Raw genomic sequence first — 7,500 nt, forward strand, 5'->3', positions numbered from 1 at the left:
GTTGGCTATTGACTAGTGTTTAAACAAGACAGAGACTGTTGCGCTCATGGCGGGATTCAGTTGACATTTGCATGAATCAGTTGAGATCTAATCCGGAGTTTGAACAAGTAATGTCCTGTTTGCTGCCTTTCCAAACGCAATGCTACGGTCATACTTCAAAACTTTCATTTTTTTAAGTAGTCAAACCGGTGTCACATTAACCCTGCAACACTGAAAACCTGTGTGTGGTGCGGTGTGTCTGTGTGCGGTGTGTGTGTGTGTGTGTGTGTGTGTGTGTGTGTGTGGTGTGTGTGTGTGTGTGTGTGTGTGTGTGTGTGTGTGTGTGAGTGTGTGTGTGCGGTGTGTCTGTGTGCGGTGTGTGTGTGTGTGTGTGTGTGTGTGTGTGTGTGTGTGCGGTGTGTCTGTGTGTGTGTGTGTGTGTGTGTGTGTGTGTGTGTGTGTGTGTGTGTGTGTGTGTGTGTGTGTGTGTGTGTGTGTGTGTGTGTGGTGTGAGTGTGTGTGTGCGGTGTGTCTGTGTGCGGTGTGTGTGTGTGTGTGTGTGTGTGTGTGTGTGTGTGTGCGGTGTGTCTGTGTTGTGTGTGTGTGTGTGTGTGTGTGTGTGTGTGTGTGTGTGTGTGTGTGTGTGTGTGTGTGTGTGGTGTGTGTGTGCGCTTGTAGCGCAGCCGCACAGCAGTAAACATTAGAAAACACACACACTGGTTGTGTGCAGTGGGCCGTGCTGGGGGACACACACTTCTCAGCAGCCGCAAGTCTGTAATAAAGGCTCAATGTGGGGTCGACAGGCCCACACCGCCCCACATCGGCCGGGCGGGGGGGGTGCTGACAGGGCGGGGGGCCCTGGAGGAGGGCTAGGGGGGCCCTAGCGTCGGCAGGGGTGGGGAAGGAGCCAGGTGGTTTGAGGTCGTTTGAAGCTGATCGCCGCTCGATCCATCTCTCATATCCCTCATAACTCTGAGAACTCAGATCAACTATTTTAGCTCTGATAACTCTTATATCTCTGATATCTCGTGTAACTCTTATATCTCTTATCACTCTTATCACTCTTAGGCCCAATCCCATTTCTACCCTTCCCCTTCCCCTTCCCTTCCCCTTCAAAACAAGGGGGAGGGGTAAGGGGAAGCGGTAAGGGGTAGAAATGGGATTGGGCCTTATATCTCTGATACCCTCTTCTAGCTCTGATATCTCTCCTGGCTCTCAGAGCTCACACCATGACTCCCTGACAGGGGTTAGGGCGGGCAGAGAGGCCGTGCACAGGGCCTGTCTGTGGAGCACAGAGACGCCAAACAGAGGCAAACAATAGTCTCACAGAGACTGCGGCAGACACATAGTCCCCGGCCATAAACACTGACATTAACACACACACACGCGCGCGTGCATGGACATAAACACACACACACACACACACACACACACACACACACACACAACACACACACACACACACACACACACACACACACACACACACACACACACACACACACACACACACACACACACACACACACACACACCGGTAATGCAGGGGACCTCAATGCAGGTTATCGCCATCCTACAGCTCCTGATTGTCCCCTGTGCTCGTCTCACTGGCACCAGCTTTTAATTAGGTGGATAAATTGCTGCTAAACTATCTCTCTCTCTAACTGAATGTCTCTCTCTCACTCTGTCTCTCTCTCTCTAACTGAATGTCTCTCTAACTGAATGTCTCTCTCTCTGTCTCTCTCTCTGTCTCTCTCTCTCTCTGTCTCTCTCTCTCTCTCTCTCTCTCTCTCTCTCTCTCTCTCTCTCTCTCTCTCTCTCTCTCTCTCTCTCTCTCTGAATGTCTCTCCTTAGTCTCTCAACCCTCCCAAACTTCTCTGGCTCATTAACACAGAGTGCGGTGCTGAGCAGGGTGTCTAACTCAGCGGGGATAGCTGGCGTAGCTTCAGAGAGAGGGCTATTCTAGTGTGTGTGTGTGTGTGTGTGTGTGTGTGTGTGTGTGTGTGTGTGTGTGTGTGTGTGTGTGTGTGTGTGTGTGTGTGTGTGTGTGTGTGTGTGAGAATTCGTCGAGTGCCAGTGATCAATATTAGCACACACATTCACCACACTGCAGGCCCTGTCCGCAGGCAGCTGACACTAAGTACAGTTGCGTTGGGTAAGGTGTGTAAATCTGCGTGTGTTTATGTGTGTTGACGTGTGTTTATGAGTGGCTCACCACCCCGAGCGCGGCTCACGCCAGTGGGCACTGAAGAGGGACACACTGTTCCACACTGCGCACATAAAAACACCTTTCGTGACGGTCAGAGACAGACAGAACCAGGGCCAAGTGGGGACGGATGAATGGACAGACTGAGGGACAGAGACCGAGAGAGCAGGAGAGGGGGGGAGGTTGCTTGCACTTTGCATTTGTGTATATTTGCCATAGCATCTCTAAACTGTTTGAAACAGATTAGGCAGTATCCCGGGCCTAAACTGAGGCGTCATGTGAGGTACGGGGAGTGACGTGCACGCTGAGGCGTACATTAGATGTGAGGGAGGGTTACACAAGGTTCCAGTCTATGGGAGGGGAGGAAAATTACTGAGAGGACAGAGAAGTTGCTGTGAATATGACTAATTTTGTGACGCCTTTCTAAGCCTAAAATGGGAACTAAAATGGGCTGGCTCTGCTGAACAGATGGCGTCTTTATCCCACTCACCCACGCCCTTCTGGGTCCTATAAAACACATTTTTTCAGGTTTTATGTCCTTAAATTATATGTGCTACTCTTAGTGACTGTGTAGCTGCCATGAGTGGAGGTGAATGGTGTGATATGAAGGGAGGAGCATGAAGAATATTATAAGTGAAAAAATAAGAACTGAAAAATAATAGGATGGCAGAAAGTAAAAAACACAGGAGATGAAGAATGTCGGACAACAGTTTAGATTGTGAATGAAATCAAAAGAGACGGAGGGATGGAAAGAAAGATGATAGAATGCAGGGCGGAGTAGGGGGGACAAATATGCAAAGAAAGAATGAAACGACCAAACTAAAGAAAGTATCAAAGCATGACTGTACAACAGAGAGGTGGAGAGGGGGAAGAGAAGGAAAGGTCCCCAGACGTTTGAGACGGAGAGGAAGCCTGTAAGACAGAGGCGGGAAATCCTGTCTCGCTGCACTGCCAACGCTTACACTATCAGCTAACGTCCGCCAGCTAACGTCCGCCAGCTAACGTCCGCCAGCTAACGTCCGCTAGCTAACGTCCTTCAACTAACGTCCGCTACAACAGCAAAACGCCGGGTCCACAGGACACAGGGAAGAATGAGCAGACCGTGACACACACACACACACACACACACACACACACACACACACACACACACACACACACACACACACACACACACACACACACACACACACACACACACACACACACACACACACACAGCTAAGATCATAAGTTATGACACACGCAGGGTGTCAGCACTGAGACAATAAGTTGCGTCTTTGACATCCTGGTTACATTAATCACATAGAGCCAAGAATGCCCCTATACGAGGTATAGAGTGTCTAGGTTAAGGATGAGTAAGACGAAGGTCAGAGCAGTGCGGGCTCCATGGCACCGGGCTTAACTTGTTGTGAGGGATGAGTCAGTGGCCCCATGTCCTCAATCAGACGGTCCCCGCTCCAGAAGGGTCCTCATGACCAGGGCATGAGTGGGCCAGACGCAGCAGCTTCCAAAACTGGAGGCGACTAATTCATCCCAACAACAAAACACGACTCAGTCACAGAGACACGTGTCAAAAAACACATTGTGACTCACGGACAACTCACGGTGAAAAACAACCGGTGCCGTGGGCATGTCAGGATGCAGAATGAGACCCTCGCAATCACACACAAACACAAAACCCACACAAACACACTTTGTGTCTTTGTGTGTGTTTCTTCCTTAGGATATTGCTCATTCCCTTGCTGACGCCTCAATGTTGACATTCTCTGCATTACCTCCCTGGGGTTTCCCACAATGCCCTGCTGCAGTGGCTGGTGGCCTGGTTACAGCGTGGTCTGCACAGCGAAATGTCTCTGGGGTGGGTGTGCACGTGCATGTGTGTGTGTGTGTGTGTGTGTGTGTGTGTGTGTGTGTGTGTGATTTATTTGACTGACAGAGATACATACATTATACACATGACTGGGCTCATCATTTGCTGCCCTGGATGAAGTCTAACCAGGGGTGCAAAAACCTTCAATGTGCACCCAGTCAGCCGTCCCTTCATCTTCCTGTTAGTCTGCTGTCTCTTTCTTCCTCCCTCCCTCTCTCTCCCTTTCCCTCCCTCTCTCCATCTCCGGCTCTCTCTCCCTTTCCCTCCCTCTTTCACTCCATCTTTCTTTCCTTTCCTTTTTGCCTTTAATGTGTGCAGCCATTACATCGCCTCCCCATGTTGTAAAAGTCCCTCGGGGTGAGAGAAGAAGGGGGTGGGAGGGAGGGAGGGAGGGAGGGAGGGAGGGAGCCCTGGCATCTCAATCTCACCCTTAGACGGTCAAATGACTGCTCATTTGAATGCACCAGGCAAAGGAATTATGCTGCATGTGCGTGTATCTTCTACCGTAGGTCATGTACAGGCAGTTCTACATCCATGTAAGTGTACATGTATGAACCGTGGTTACATGTGTGCCAACGTGGATTCATTGTAAGGCCTTTGTCATCCAAATTCACTGAAGCAGGTACAGCGTACAGCGTAGTGCTTGAGTCAAAGCCTGAACGGTTTCTACAAACAAAACAACGTTCCTCAAACACAATGGCCTGAGCTACTTCAGGGTCACACCGAGAGCATCACCACATCAAAAGCTAAATGACGATTAGTGTCTCACACATGGCAATGCAGAGCGGCCATAATCCAGTATACCATGGGGGGATTATCTTCCAGAGCTACTGAAAAGCTTACGGCCGGGACCACTGCAAGCCCAGCACATGGCTCTGATTAGATGGGGAAGAAGAAGATTACGGGCATTCTAGGAATCCATAGAGACGGGGTTATCTAAATGCAGTTTACTGTCGAATGAAGGGCTGCGTGAATGTGAATTAGAACTGGTTTCAGCTTTTGGTTCAGTGACGGCTGAAATTGTTCTAAATCAAATCATTTCTAAAATTAAGGACAGCCACAAATCTGTAAAGAGTTCATGTTCGATTTGTATCAAATGAAAGCAGATGATTCACATGCCGTTGTGTGTCAGAAATGAAGTGAGTCACCGGGGCATAGATCATGCATGGCTGTGTGTGTGGTGAACAGACCCTGTGTGAGCTTCCATAGAGACCCACACCACACGCAAGTACTGCTAGAGGAAAGGAGAGACGCACATCAAGATATTCTCATCTTTCAAACATCTGTTTGGTCTCCAACACACACACACACACACACACACACACACACGTACACGCGCACACGCACACACACACACACACACACACACACACGTACACACGCACACGCACACACACACACACACACACACACACACACACACACACGTACACGCGCACACGCACACGCACACACACACACACACACACACACACACACACACACACGTACACGCGCACACACACACACACACACACACACACACTCAGGCACAGGCGTCCCCAGAGAGTGATCGGGTCGGGGGGTCTGTGGTGTAATTGAAAGCAACACATGGGGCTCGGGTCAGGTCTCATGGCTAAGTCTTCAATAAGGACCCAGACAGAATCTGCCAGAGTTGATCCGAATCAATAATTAAACCCAATATATACAAATTAAAAAAACATTTATCTTAAAAATTCCCTTAACTGCAGCTTAATGGTATTCATTAGGAAACAAAGAAAAATATATTTCATTTCAGCACTTCAAGCTCTGAAATGCTGAGAATGACGACGTGCTGTGAGCTTGAAACCCCTGATCAATAAGATTCACCCGATCGATCGATGCAGAATCTGCCCCTGCTTGTGCTTCCTGGGGCGCATGCTGTGCCCTTTGATTGCTGCCCTCTGACACGCTGTAAAGTGCACCCCTGACCTCACACAACCTCATTGTGTTCCACCTTTCTTTTCTTTTTTTCTTGCATCCCCTCCAACTTCCCTTCTTGCCTTCCGCCACACAGCCCCCCTCCCTGGGTGTAATCACAGTGATTACAGTAGCTGCCCACCCTCTCTGCTACAGCATCTTCACACAGCCCCCCTCCCTGTGTGCGTTACAGTGATTACAGTAGCAGCCCACCCTCTCTGCTACAGCATCTTCACACAGCTTGTCACCAGCGCCTTCTAGGGAGTAATTACTGAAGTTCACAACCACTAGTTCAGGACTACAGGTCTTCTAAGACGACAGGGTCGCGTCCCACTGACAGAAAAACAGCTGGGCGACACCTCGGATCTGGAAATAGCCTTTAATGCAGCGACTGCTGACGGCTCTCATTCTGATTACCTTGGGTCACACACATACATCTCTCTCTCTCTCTCTCTCTCTCTCTCTCTCTCTCTCTCTCTCTCTCTCTCTCTCTCTCTCTCTCTCTCTCTCTCTCTCTCTCTCTCTCTCTCTCTCTCTCTCTCCCTCCCTCCAAATACATACACTCACACAAACACACCCCCTTCATACACAAACACACACACACACACACACACACACACACACACACACACACACACACAAACACAAACACACCGACATACACAAACACACACACACAAACATAAACACATACACACCCTCTTTACACATACACACACACACTCACGCACACAAGCACACACACATGCACACACACACACACACATACAAAAACACTATAGCAACAAACAGATCCTGTTTACATGCACTCACTAACACACAAACAGCCCACCTAGTTTGGAGAGCAGAGAGAGAGTTTCACTGTGGACTGTCGGCTCTCTGGGAGTTACAGGGCAGAGCATGTCAGCCCCAGGCCGACAGATGGAGTGATTCATCTAATCATTGGTTAGGTTTAAGGTAATGAGGTATCACAGGAAACATGTTATGCCTACTTTGGGATATTTCACCAGTTTTCTTTGGAAAATGACAGTGATCAGACAGATGAATGAGTAAGAGTCAGCTGTGATGTCAGGCTGGGATTCAAACGGAGCCAATCTTCTGCGGCCGAAAGTGTAAGCCTGCGGCCAGCTAGCGGTTACGTCAACTGAACCGAAGCGTCCATACCAGCCTGCTTCCCTTGTGGAGGACGGAGCCTGGAAATGTACAATATCATGATCCCGAACTAATCCAAAAGAGGAAAAGGTTGTTGTGGACAAGGTTGTCTCTGATGATAAACAAACATACAACTCCCTTCAAGCAGGAGATTTTTACGAGGAAAACACCCAAAAAATGCCAACTGACTCATCCTATAATTACTCCAATCATTGCTGATGAATAGAATAACATCTGTTTCGGTTTAATCGAGATGGCTGCCTGGCTGTGGCTGGGAAAGCCAGGGCAGAAGCAGGCATTGCACACTTCAAAGACCCTCAATGACCCCACCCCCCCCCTCACACACACACAC

At 49.2% G+C, this 7,500-nt stretch overlaps 1 protein-coding gene across 1 annotated transcript in view; it reads right to left on the reverse strand.

The window, feature by feature from the left end:
* LOC132461752 (neuron navigator 1-like) overlaps positions 1-7,500 on the reverse strand; it is a 102,049-nt gene that overhangs the window by 77,538 nt on the left and 17,011 nt on the right.

The sequence above is a fragment of the Gadus macrocephalus genome, chromosome 1 (genome assembly GCF_031168955.1).
Source record: "Gadus macrocephalus chromosome 1, ASM3116895v1".
Classification (NCBI taxonomy): domain Eukaryota; kingdom Metazoa; phylum Chordata; class Actinopteri; order Gadiformes; family Gadidae; genus Gadus; species Gadus macrocephalus.